Source organism: Theropithecus gelada, chromosome 4 (genome assembly GCF_003255815.1).
Source record: "Theropithecus gelada isolate Dixy chromosome 4, Tgel_1.0, whole genome shotgun sequence".
NCBI classification, from domain to species: domain Eukaryota; kingdom Metazoa; phylum Chordata; class Mammalia; order Primates; family Cercopithecidae; genus Theropithecus; species Theropithecus gelada.
In genome coordinates this window covers 117,682,546-117,696,685 of record NC_037671.1, presented here as the reverse complement: position 1 = coordinate 117,696,685, position 14,140 = coordinate 117,682,546, and positions in this window count along the sequence as shown.

Below are 14,140 nucleotides of genomic sequence, written 5' to 3'. Positions count from 1 at the left end.
AGATTAATAGATTATCCAGTCAGTCCAAAAACAACCAACCAACAAACCAACCAAACAAACAAACAAAAAATCCAAATAGAAAAGGGATGGGAGAAAAATGAATAGCATCTCAGACACATGTGAGACAACATCAAGTATTTCAGCACGTATATAAATGGGGTCCAAAAGAAAGGAAAGAAAAAAAAGAGTGGAAAAAAATTTGAAGAAACAGTGGATTCAAACTTTAACTTACGCATCAAGATGCTCAAAAAACACCAAGTTGGCTAAGTACAAACAAAACCACACTCAAAAATATCATAGTCAAACTGCAAGACAAGGAGAAAATTTTGAAAGTGGCAAGAGAAAAATGACAGATTGCATAAACAGTGTAACAATACAAGAAATGGCTGACTTTGCATCAGAAATAATGGAGGCCAGACAGCAATAGAATGATATATTCAAATTGCTGAAGGAGAAAATAAGGTCAGCCAAGAATTCTATAGCCACCAAACTCTTCAAATGTGAAGAGAAAATAAAGATATTTTCAGATAAACCAAAACTGACACAATTCATTGCTAGAACTGTACTACAGGAAATACTAATGAAATCTCTTTAGGCTGAAAGGAATTTGCATCAGATGGTAACTTGAATCTCTGTTAAAAATATTTTTAAAATTTTGAAAATATATGTTTAATGCAAAAATTATGATACATTGTATATTTATTTCTTTCTCAGTAATTGATATTAAAAATAGAAAATCAGTAGTGATATAGAAAACATGAACAATAATACCAACCAATTTGACCTCATTGGCATATATATAAAACATTCCACTTCCAAGCAGCAGAATATTTATTACTTTTAAGTGCACATTGAGTAATCACCAGGGTAGACTATATGGAGGGCCATAACATTAATTTCAATAAATTTAGAAGGATTAAAATTATAAAAAATATATTACCTGCACACAATGGAATTAGATTAGACATTAACAACAGAAATATATCTGAGAAATCCCCAAATATGTAGAATTTAACACACTTTTAAGTAACTCATGTGTCAGAAATCAAAACAAATTTTTTAAATTTTCTGAAACTGGATGAAAATAAAAGTACAACATACGAAAATTGTTAAATGTAGCTAAAGAGTGCTGAAAGGAAAATTTATAACTTTATATGAGTATATTATAATAGAAGAAAGGTCTAAAAACAATAGAAGTTCTTACCTTAAAAAACTGGAAGAGAAGATCAATAAAACACAATGTAAGTGGAAGAACATTTTTAAAAGATCAATGTGGAAACCAATAAATAGAAATGAATAAAATTTTAAAATATTGAAAAATAAATGAAACTAAATGTCACTTCTTAGAAAAAAATGAACAAAAATCATTAAACTTTGGCTAGCCTGATCAAAAAAATATAGGACCGATACAAATTACCAGTATCAGTAATAAAAAAAAGGGACATTACCATATATCCCACAAAAATTAAAATGATACTAAGGAAATACTATGAACAACTTTATATCAATATTTTTGACAACTTAGAGGTATTATAAAAATTCTTAGAAAGGCACAAATTACCAGAACTGACTCAAGAAGAAATAGAAAACCTGAAAAAATCTCTATATGTAGTAAAGGAATGAAATTACCAATTAAAAATTTTTCCACAAAGAAAAGTTGTGGCACAGATGAATTAACTGTTAAATCAAACACCTCAGAAATAAATAATACCAATCCTACAAAAAAAAGTTCTTCCAAAAAATAGAGAATGAAGAAAACTTCTCAGCTCATTTCATGAGGCTAATATTTCCCTCAATATAAAGATGAAAAAATATACCACAGAGAAAAAAAAAACCCACAGAGCAATATACTTAATAAATATAGGTGCAAAAGTACTTAATAAAATATGAATAAATTGAAACCTGCAACATACAAAAGGAATAATAGATCATGAATAACTAGGGTTTATCACAGAAATGCAAGATAGGATTAACATTCAAAAATCATTTAATGCACTATACCATGTTAATAGAATAATTAGGAAAAATCTTAATAAACAGATAGAAGACATTTAACAAATTCCGATGCCAATTTATGATTTTTAAAAAACTTTCAAGAAAGTAAGAATAGATGGGAACTATCTTAGTCTGTCTGTGTTGTTATAAAGAAATACCTGAGGCTGGGTAATTTATACAGAAAAGAGGTTTACTTGGCTCACAGTTCTGTAGGCTGTACAAGAAGCCTGGAACCAGCATCTGCTTCTGGTGAAGGCTTCAGGCTGCTTCCACTCATGATGGAAGGGAAAGGGAGGCCAGCATGTGCAGAAATTACATGATGAGAGAGGAAGCAAGAGAAAGAAAAGGTGAAGGTGCTAGGCTCTTTTTAACAATCAGCTTTCATGGGAACTAACAGAGCAAGAATTCAGCCATTACTGTGATTATGGCACCAAGCCACTGATGAAGGATCTGCCCACATGATCCAAACACCTCCCGTTAGGCCCCAACTTCAACATCAGGGATCAAATTTCAACATGAGATTTGAAGGAGTCAAACAAACCAAACTATAGTAGGTACTTTCTCCATCTAATAAAGGTAATGAACAAAGAAACTACAGTTACCATCACACTTAACGGTGAAAGACTGAATACTTTCTACCAAGGGTCAAGAACAAAAACAAGGATATTCACCCTTACCACTTCTGTTCAACATTATACTGAAGATTCTAGTCAGTGAAATAAGACTATTAAAAGAAACACATGGTATACAGATTGGGCAAGAAAAAGTAAAACTTAATTTACATAAAACCATGATCATGTATTAGCATATCATAGAGAATTTACAAAACACTGCTAGAACTCCTAAGTGAATTTAAGTGGTCCATTCTCTAATAACAATCTAAAACTTAAAGTTTTAAAAATGCCATTTACAATCACATTTAAAATACTTAGAAATAAATTTAAGAAAATATTTTGAAGCCTATGTACTGAAAACACAAAACATTACTAAGAAAAATTAAGGATGGCCTAAATGAATGGAGATATACCATGTTCATAGACAAAGGCTCAATATTGTTAAGATGGCAATTCTCCTCAAATTGATCTATAGATTCAATGCAATTCCTATCAGAATACCAGCAGATATTTTCTTGTACATGGAAATTGGCAAGCTGATTCTAAAATTTGTATAAAATGCAAAGGGCCTAAAGTAGTCAAAACAATTTTTAGAAGGAAGTAAATTGTTGGAAAACATACAATACTTATTTTTAAGACATATTATAAAAATTAGCAATCAATACTACATAGTATTCATATAGGGATATACACATAGATCAATGAAATTGAGAGTCCAGAAAACCCACACATATATGATCAATTTGTCAATGTAATTCAATGGGGGAAAGGATAGTTTTTTTGTTTTCTTTTCCCTCAATAAGGGGAATGAGAATAAGTGAACATATTTCAAGGGAAAATGAATACTCCTTTTTTATGCCATATTCACAAATTAACCCAAATGGATGATGGGCATATACAACCAGGTTAAAGCTATAAAACTTAGAAAGAAAACAAACAAAAATCTTTATGACTCTGAAGTAAGCCAAAAATTTTAGACAGGACATAAAAGGCATGAAATGCAAAAGAAAAATGTTATAAACTGGACCAGCATCAAATTTTTAAAATATATGCATTTAATTTTAAAGAAAATAAAAAGACAAGCCATAGACTAGGAAAATGTATTTGTAAAACATATATTTGAAAAGGAATATAAAAAAACTCTTACAACTTAATAAAAAAGCTAGCAACTCAATTTTAAAATGGCACAAGATTTAGAGGGATACTTCACAATTGAAAATATATAAGAGTTAAACCAAACATATAAAAAAAAAGTTTAACATCATTGGATATCAAAGAAATGCAAATTTAAACCACGGTGAGATCTCTTTACATAGCCACTCTAATTGCTCCAATAAAAAAAGAAAGAACTGGGTAGTGGTTTCTCAAAAGGTTATGCATAGAATTTCCATATGACCCAGCAATTCTATTCCTAGAAATACACCCAAAAGAATTGAAAAACCTGGACTCAACTATGTACACCAATGCTCACAGTAGCATTATTTACAACAACCAAAAGATGAACACAACCTAAATTTCCATCATTAGATGAATGGATCAGTAAAAGGTAATCCAGTATCCATACAATGGAGTGTTATTCAGCCTTAAAAAGAATGAAATTTTGAGATGTACTACAACAAAGATGAATGTTGACAACATTTTGCTAAGTGAAATAAGCCAGAAATGAAAGAACAAATATTGTATGATCTCAATACAGGATTTATATGAGATAAAAATAGGCAAATTCATAGAGATAGAAAGTAAAGTGATGGTTGCTAGGAGTGCAGGGCAGGGGTGAATGGAGAGCTAGTGTTTCACGGGTATAGAGTTTCCATTTGGAAAGAAGAAAAAGTTCTGGAAATGAATAGTGGTGGTAGTTGAACAGCATTGTGAATGTACATAATGCCACTGAATTGTATACTTAAAAATGGTTAAAATGATAAATTTCATGTTAGGTATATTTTCCACAATAAAAAAGTAAGTATAAAAGTAAATGAATGAGCTGCTAATACATGCAAGACATGAATAGATCTCAAAAATGTCATATGAGTGAAAGGAGCAAGGCAAGAGAGTACACTGTATGACTCCATTTGCATATCTAGAAAAGCAAAGTTTAGTAACAGAAAGCAAATCAGTGGTTCCCTGGTGCTGGGGGGTGGGAGTGGCAGCAGGGATTAGTTACATTTTAAGACAATGGATTGGTCTAAAGCATAGTGTAAGGATGAGTTGCATGACAGTATACATTTTCTAAACCTTATTGAAATGCACAAGTAAAATAGGTGAATATTATGGTATATAAATTATATTTCAATTAAAAATTGTTCTGGGCTTTCTACCTATTCTGTAAGCACTCCAAAGTAGCGTTGACTGAGCCCATTTTCAAACTACATGACTTTCTCAAAATATTTTGTGGTTCTGAATAATATAATTGGGATAGGATCTCCTATTATGAGCAACTGTGTAAGAGCTGGAATGTAATTATCCACGTTCTGAAGAATACATTACGGTGGGAGGGAAACTTCACATTTGAGCATATCTTTCAGTTTCTACTATCTAGTATTTCTAGAGATGGTAATTTGGTAGTGGGATTTCTAGGTTTGTCTCCTACTTTTTGCAAATAATGAAGAAGAAGTATTCTACTTAAACAATGCTTCATCTTAAGGGAGTGGTTTAAATTTCCAGACAGAAAAAAATTCCCTCAAATTCCTATTTAATAAGAAATTTCACTTCCCCAGCAGCTAACAGTACAAAATTATAAGATGAAGGTTGACATTTCGGTTAATTTATGAAATTAGATTTATTTTCACAATAAACGAAAGTATGTTATACTTGCCAGTCTCCTACTAAATGTTCTTATCTTCTCAGACTTTGCTTCACCATCAAAACATACCTATTTTCACTCACATTTCATTAGTACCCTAAGTAGACTGTTAAGCTGATTTTAGAAACTAAGCCATGTTAATATGTTTGTTCCTGACAAAACAGTTCCTTTTTTTTTTTTTTTAAGTGAGATGGAGTCTCACTCTGTTGTCCAGGCTGGAGTGCAGTAGCATGATTTCAGCTCACTGCAATCTCTGCCTCCTAGGTTCAAGCAATTCTTCCACCTCAGCCTCCCAAATAGCTGGGATTACAGGTGCACGCCACCACGCCTGGCTAATTTTTGTATTTTCAGTAGAGATGGAATTTCGCCATGTTTTTGGCCAGGCTGGTCTCGAACTCCTAACCTTAAGTGATCCGCCCAATTTTAACCAGCCTACTGGAGGAACTTAAAGAGGATATTTCAGTGGGGGGAGTTGCAAGTAGATCTGTGATGCAGACCTTTCTAAAGAGGCGGCTTTTTTGACAACCCTCATCAAACAAATAAAGAGGACATGGGGGCCTTCCAGTAAGGCAGGACCTGAAAGAATTTTAGTTATAGCCTTAGCACCACCAGCAATGACAGCTCTATGGGGCTGTTCCTCTTTTGAGAAATCTAATATCCATGAGCTATTGTAACTGACTTCTTCAATTGTGGCAGGACTACACTGCAAAGTATTCCTAAGGTTATCTTTTCTCATGTATTTCTCTTATTTCTTTCCTCACTCACACCCTGCAAAGGGAAGTCCCAGCCCACAGTGAAGCAGAAACCAAATCTCAAAGAGACTGCTGACCCAATTGTGAGCCAAAAGTTGAGGATTTATGCTTTCTAGCCAATCCCTATGCATCATCTCCCCTCCATGATGCACCATGTGTATCTGAGAGGAAGTGATATGGGGCTGGGGAAGTAAAAGGGAAGGTGGTGAGGCACAACTGGGGACCCAGGGAAGCTGTGGAGGGCCTGGATTTCTCAGCAAGGAAAGTAACCTTTTCACATTCAGCTGTACCTCTGGTCTTTTGGTCCCAGCCAGACTTATTATGAAGCCACCAAAGCCTAAGTTTTAGGGCCCCTCCCCAGCACAGGCCAGTGCAAGGCCTGGAAGGGGCTCCAGCTAAGTATAGTTGACACTTTAAGAATGTAGTGGTTAGGGGGTGCCAACCCCCTGCACAGCCGAAAATGCACCATAACTTTTGAGTCCCCCAAAACTTAACTACTAATAGCCTATTATTGCCTGGAAGCATTACCAATAGCCTAAGCAGTAGATGAACATGTATTTTGTATATGTGTTATAAACTGTATTCTTGCAATAAAATAAGCCAGAGAAAAGAAAATGTTATTAAGTGATGTGGTTTGGCTCTGTGTCCCCACCCAAATCTCATCTTGTAGCTCCCATAATTCCCACGTGTTGTGGGAGGGACCTGGTGGGAGATGATTGAATCACGGGGGCAGGTCTTTCCCATGCTGTTCTTGTGATACTGAATGGGTCTCACGATATCTGATGGTTTTAAAAAATAAGAGTTTGTCTGCACTTGCTCCTCCTTGCCTTCTGCCATGATTGTGAGGCTTCCCCAGCCTCACATATGGGACTGTAATTCCAATTAAACTTTTTTCATTTGTAAATTGCCCAGTCTCTGGTATGTCTTTATCAGCAGCGTGAAAATGGACTAATACATGAAGAAAATCATAAGGAAAAGAAAATCTGTTTACTGTTCATTAAGTGGAAGCGGATCTTCATAAAGGTCTTCATCCTTATCATCTTCATGTTGAGTAGGCTGAAGAGGAGGAGGAAGAAGAGGGGTTGATCTTGCTCTCTCAAGGGGTGGCAGAGGTGGAAGAAAATCTGCATATAAAATCTGCAGAGTTCAAACCTGTGTTGTTCAAGGATGAACTGTATTCACCTGGTCAGATATTTTTTTGTGGCAAGTACATTCTCAGAGTGACTTTTAGACCATTCTACATGTCTTGATACAGACCAAGCAAATGTTTTAAAATTCGTAACGATTAAAAATCAAAAGAGGAAAGACAATCCTACTTAAAGAGAAAAAATGGGCAAAGGACATAGACTGAGACACTTCAATAGATGCTCTTAGATATTTAACAGTGATGATGAAGAGTGACGTCCCTTCCCACTCTGCCATCCCTCCTATCACACCTCCCCTGCAGGAAGGTGGTGTTGGAGGGGCTGTGGGTATTGTAGGGATGCCACTAAGGGAAAGTTTAGTTGGGAGTGCATTTATATTAGGCTTAGTGGGGATATAGGGTTCACAACACCTGTGAGTAGAGTCATGTATTCGCCAGAGTTGTAATGGCTGCAAGATTCCTCCTGCTGCTTGCACACTGGCTCCACTTCTCTCATATAGTGATACAAAGTTGCACGGCTGGCAGACTTAAGGCTCACAAGACCTTGTGCCACGTGGCCTTTGCTAGCAACAAGCCTCTGCCAGCAACAGGTAGTGGAGAAGAAACAAGGTTAAAAATGTAGGGAAGCCAATCATGTGCAATTGCTTCAGCGAAGCCTTTGTAAAACAAATATTCTCAAGGATGTAATGTACATAAAATCACCCTGTGGATTTTTTTCTTTTATAATGGTAATCATGTAAAATAGAATTGATCAAAATTCCTACAGTAGGACAGCAGAAACCTATAGCTACACTACAAAAAGCTAGGAGGTCGAGACCAGCCTGGCTAACATGGTGAAACCACATCTCTACTAAAAAGAAAAAAAAAAATTAGCTGGGCATGGCAGGAGGTGCCTGTAATCTCAACTACCAAGAGGCTGAGGCAGGAGAATCACTTGGACCCGTGAGGTGGAGGTTGCAGTGAGCCGAGATAACACCATTGTACTCCAGCCTGCGCAACAAGGGCAAAACTCCATCTCCAAAAAAAAAAAAAAAAAAAAAAAGCACATGTGTGTGTGAAATTGAAACCACATGATTTTTGCATCCCAGATATCTAGAGTTAAACATTTTTTCCGTTTCCATTCCCCATGCTAGAGGAAGGACTGAATTATCTATTTCCAGAATTTAAAACATTATTACAAAATTGTTGTCATGTGAAGGGGTGGATCAAAGGGTGTACAACCAACACATAATATAATAGTATAATAATGGGTTGGTTGTACACTCTTTGACCACCTTATATCATCTTTTATATGTATATTATATAAGAAAAATATATAATAAAAGCATTTCAAGCAGTTAATAAAAATATCATGGACATTTTCTGGATTTGTTATGTGGATATATATCAACATTATAAATTCATAATTTATTACAATTAATTTTGTCATTCTAAGTCAATATTGTCTCATACCTAATTCTGTATTCACAATTTTGTCTTCTCATCTTTAATAGGGCTTCCCCTCAATTGTACTACCTTCAAGCCTATAAAATCTAGATTATTGTTCCCCTATTTCCTTATTTCTTTTCTTATTCAGTTTAGATTTCAGGGACTGTAGGAGTTCGTTTTCACGCTGCTGATAAAGACATACCCGAGACTGGGCAATTTACAAAAGAAAGAGGTTTAATGGACTTAGAGTTCCACATGGCTGGGGAGACCTCACAATAATGGCAGAAGGGAAGGAGGAGCAAGTCACATCTTACATAGATGGCAGCAGGCAAAGAGAGAGCTTGTACAGAGAAACTCCCCCTTATAAAACCATCAGATCGCACGAGACTTATCCACTATCATAAGAATAGCATAGGAAAGACCATCCCCCATGATTCAATTACCTCCCACTGGGTCCCTCCCACAACATGTGGGACTTGTGGAAGATGCAATTCAAGATGAGATTTGGGTGGGGACACAGCCAAACCATATCAGGGACCAACATCACGCTGCTGTTTTGCAAGCATCCCTAACACTGTTGGCATGTTCTCCATTTCCCTAGTAAAACTTCAGCCATGTCTAAGCACAACTAAATACCTACTTAGCACATACACACAAGTCACCAAACTGAGCCACCAGAAAACACAACACTGGTGCTGATTGACTCACTTGAAATTCAGAACGACCAAGTTTAAATGAGCTCAAACTGTTCAGCAATCCTATGCACTTTTGTTGTAGGTCTCTCACTCTGAAATAATCATGCCACTGTGGGTTCTCTTTATTCAAATCTCCTACCTCTCTTCTTGCCCAAATCTTCACTCTCAGTTGCTGCACATTTCATTGATACAATGGATGCCACCAGACGAAACTTTCTTTTCTCACCAATAAATTTTCTGGTACATCTTGCCTTCTTTGATGAATGAAGTGTCTTTGCTTGGATTAAAGACTAAACCCTCTACTTAATTCTGGCTTCATACTTTTCCTGTAAATTTCACCTGTCTTTCTGGCATCACAAATGCATCCCTTTCTACTGGATCATCCCAATTACCACATTAAATCTGGTATTTCCTGTCTTTAAAGGAGAGAGGGGAAAAAGGAGACAGAGACAGAGAGAGAGACAGAGAGTGTGTGTGAGAGAGAGAGAGAGAGAGAGACTTCCTAAATCCCTATAAGTTTCCCAGCTGCTGCCCATTTCTCTGTACCCCTACATAGTAGATCACCTCAAAAGACGTTTCTGTAGCCTTTCTATAGCCATCTCCAATACACACACACATACACACATCCTCTCCCAAATCAGACTACTTCTCACTACCTTCACAGCTGTTATCGAAGCCCAAACCACCATCATCTCTGGCCTAGATAACTTGAATCAACCAACTGATTTTACCCTTACCCTCACATTCAGTTCTTTAAATAGCAGCAGGATCAGTATTTTAAAATGCAAAATCTGGTTAAACCCCCTATGATGACTTCAATGGCTTCCCATCACATCTACAAAAAATTGAAACCTCTTTTCCTAGTTTTCAAAGACTCTGATGATCTGGCATCTTTTTTTCTCTCCAATTTAATCTTCCTCACGCACTTTGATCACCTCAAGTGCTGTGCTCTATAGCACATCCGATTTATTTCTATTCCTTAAGCAAGTGAATTCCTGCCTCGGGGACTCTGCAATTTCTGCTCTCTCTGCCTGGTGTACTCTTCCTCAGGATTTCCATATAGCTTTCCCTTTAATTTCTATTTATTCAATTTATCTCAAAAGTATCCTTCTCTGAAATTCCTCCCCTGAGCATTGTTTCTAAAGTAGCACTTGCTTTCCATGCTCTCAGCTTTATTTTCTTCTTAGCACAGGTCACTACCTGGCCTTCACCTGGCCACTAGCTGGCCTTCACATTGACCTGTTTATGTGTTATCTGTTTATGTGTTTACTTTTTGTCTCCTCCACTAGAACACATGTGCCTTGTGAACAAGGGCATTATCTCTGTTGTTTTCTGCTATATCTCACGGCCTAGGACGGTGCATGACACAGAGTGAAAACTCAACAAATATGTGGAATGAGTGAAAGAGTGAATGAATGGATTAGCTCTTCAGTCTACTCCTATCCCAGTCATACTTCTGAAATTGTCAAACTCACCAATCAGCTCCAGGGTGTTTCCTCTGTCATCTTTCTTTCTTCTTTTTTCTTTCTTTCTTTTTTTTTTTTTTTTTTTTGAGACAGAGTCTTGCTCTGTCACCCAGGCCAGAGTGCAATGGTGCCATCTTGGCTCACTGCAACCTCCGCCTGCTGGGTTCGTGATTCTCCTGCCTCAGCCTCACAAGTAGCTGGGACTGTGGGCATGCGCCACCATGCCTGGCTAATTTTTATATTTTTAGTAGAGACGGGATTTTGCCATATTGGCCAGGCTGGTCTCCAACTCCTGACCTCAGGTGATCTGCTCACCTTGGCCTCCCAAAGTATCTGTCATCTTTCTTGTTATGTGAATTATTTATGGTGTGGGCTATGAGGTTAAAATAGAGACCCCAAAATACAGCGATTGTAGAGAGAATTTACTTTATTTTTTTCACAAGGGAGTCCAAATGGCAGTAGGCAATCCACAGCAGACAGATGGCTCGCTTCTTAAGAGCATTCAGGTTCCTAGGTTCCTTTCACCAGTTTCTCTGATATTCCTTGGAGTACTGTCCTCATGTGCATGACGGAAGCTGAGCCCCTTCCATGTCCACATTCCAGCCTATGGAAAACCAGGAAAAGAGAAAGGGGGCATGCACACCTAATACTGTAAGGCCAAGTATAGCACATTGCATAAGCTTCTTTTTCTCACACTCCGCTGACTTGAGCTCAGCCTCATGGCCACATCTAGCTGCAAAAGAGACTGGGGAATGTGGTCTCCATGTAAGTGGCTTTGTGTCCAGCTAGAGCTCAGTGGTTTCTATTACTAAAAGAAAAATGGAGAAAATGGGTACAGAGAACAAGCAGGAGTCTCTGCCACATCTTACGAGCATTTGTTACAGAGGATCATTCTCTCCTTCATAGAATACTTTTGTTCTTTTGGCTTCAGTGACACCACCACACTCTCCTGGTTTTCCTCTGGCCCCTCTGCCTACTCACTCAATCTCTTTTGCTGGGTGAACTTATTCTGTTTGAACTCTGCATGTTGGACTTCCTGAAGGCTTCGTCCTGTGCCATCTTTTATTCCTTCCATCTACATGCTTCTCTAGGTAATTTTATTTAATTATGTGATTTTATATACCACATTGATAGAAATAATTTCTGAATTTATGTCTTTAGCCATGACCTTTCCCTGGAGCTCCAAATTCATACATCCAGTCGCATAATTAACATAGCTGATCATAACTCTTGGTTGCTTGGGCTACCCATGCCCCTCTCCCAAGCCTGCTCCTGCTTCAGTTTTCTGCATTTCAAGAAACAGAGAAATAGTTTCAGCATCATTCCAGGTGCTCAGACAAAAACCTTAGGTATCATTCTTAGCTTAGTTCTTCTCTCACTTCCTCTCATCCAGTTCATTGACAAGTTTATACCCTAAACCTCCAAAGAAACATATCCTGAGTTTGTTAACTTTTTTCTGTCTTCCCCATTACCAGCCTGAGCCCAGCCAGCCTCACCATTTTACTGGATGACTCATCTTCCTGCTGCCACTTTCACTGCCAACAAGCCAACCTTACACAGCGCCCTAAGTGATGAATTAAAAACATAAATCGGTTCATGTTGATCATTGAACCCTTTCCCATCTCACCTTGAATAAAACTCAAATTCTCTACCCTGGTCTACAAAGCCCTACAGGGACTGGCACCATCCACCTCTCCAGCCTCATCTCATGTCACCTGCTTTCTCAATGACCCACTCCCATCACAGTGGCACATACCAAGTCTATTTCCATTTTAGGGAAGATATGAGGCAGAAAGACCTTAAATGGATGTTTTCTCTGCATGAAATGCTTGTACCCCAGATCTTCCCCAGGAAGCTCCTTCTCACCCTTTAGGTCACACTGCAAAGGTCAACTCCTTAGAGAAGTTGTCTCTGTCCACGCAGTCTGTGGTAGACTCGCCCTTTCAACCCACAACTCTTAGTCGCATCACCCTGTCTTATTCTCTCAATAACATGTAACACTACCTAGCAAAATATATGTGTTTATTCGCTGTCCGTATCCCCTCACAGTGGATGTGAATTTCATGGGAGCAGGGCTTGTCTTGGGCCCTACTGCAATCCAGGGCCAGGCACACGTTGGGCCCTCAGTAAGGATCTGCTGAATTAATGTCTGAATACAGCTCCAATTCTGGAACCTCTTTAGCATCCCAGGAGTATTCTAAAGAACATGACAGCGTGAAGAAAAATTCTGTATTTCCAACGTCTTTTAAAGACTTTTTCCAAACTGCCTTAGTACCATAAAATCTGCTTTTCTCTTCTATATAAGGACACAAAATTATATTCTCCTTTAGTAAATGCACTCAGGCATATTCAGGAGAGACCACAGCTTGTAGTGCTCAGGTTCTTAATCTAAGTCCATGGACCTTCTAGGGGTCCATGGATATGCTGAAATTATATGCAGAAGATACATTCCTTTCTCTGGGAAGTAGGGTCATAAGTTTGTTGGATACTCACAGGGGGTCAGTGGCCCAAATAAAATCCACTTTATTGTGGAAAAAGTATTAGAGACCAGGCACGGTACCTCATATCTGTAATCTCAACACTTTGGGAGGCTGAGGTGGGTGGATCACTGAGGTCAGGAATTTGAGACCAGTCTGGCCAACATGGCGAAACCCTGTCTCTACTAAAAATACAAAAAAACAAAAACAAACAAACAAAAATTGCCGGGCAAGGTGGCAGGTGCCTGTAATCCCAGCTACTAAGGAAACTGAGGCAGGAGAATCACTTGAACCCAGGAGATGGAGGTTGCAGTGAGCCAAGATCACGCCACTGCACTCCAGCCTGAGTGACAAAGTGAGACTCCATCTCAAAAAAAAAAAAAAAAAAGGTTTAGAGACGGACTTGCAAGATCTGTATTTGAGTTCTGGTGATGTCAGTCACAAATAATGCAAATTTGTGCAGATTATGTAATTTATTTAGATTCTAGTTTTCTTATCTTTAAAAATAATCGGACTTACATGTATTCTGACTTACACGTACCCACACTTAAATTATATTTAATCCCATCATAGGATGCTATGTGCTTTACTGTATCTCCCAGGTAATGACAATGAGGCTCAGAGTCTACTCAGGCTACTTGCCCCAAATCACATTTGTCCCCATATAAGTTCTGGATCAAGACTCATGCTTCTCCCATGCTTCAAATTGCCTGCTCTTTTATTTATTTTTTTATTTAGACACAGTCTCGCTCTGTCACCCAGGCTGGAC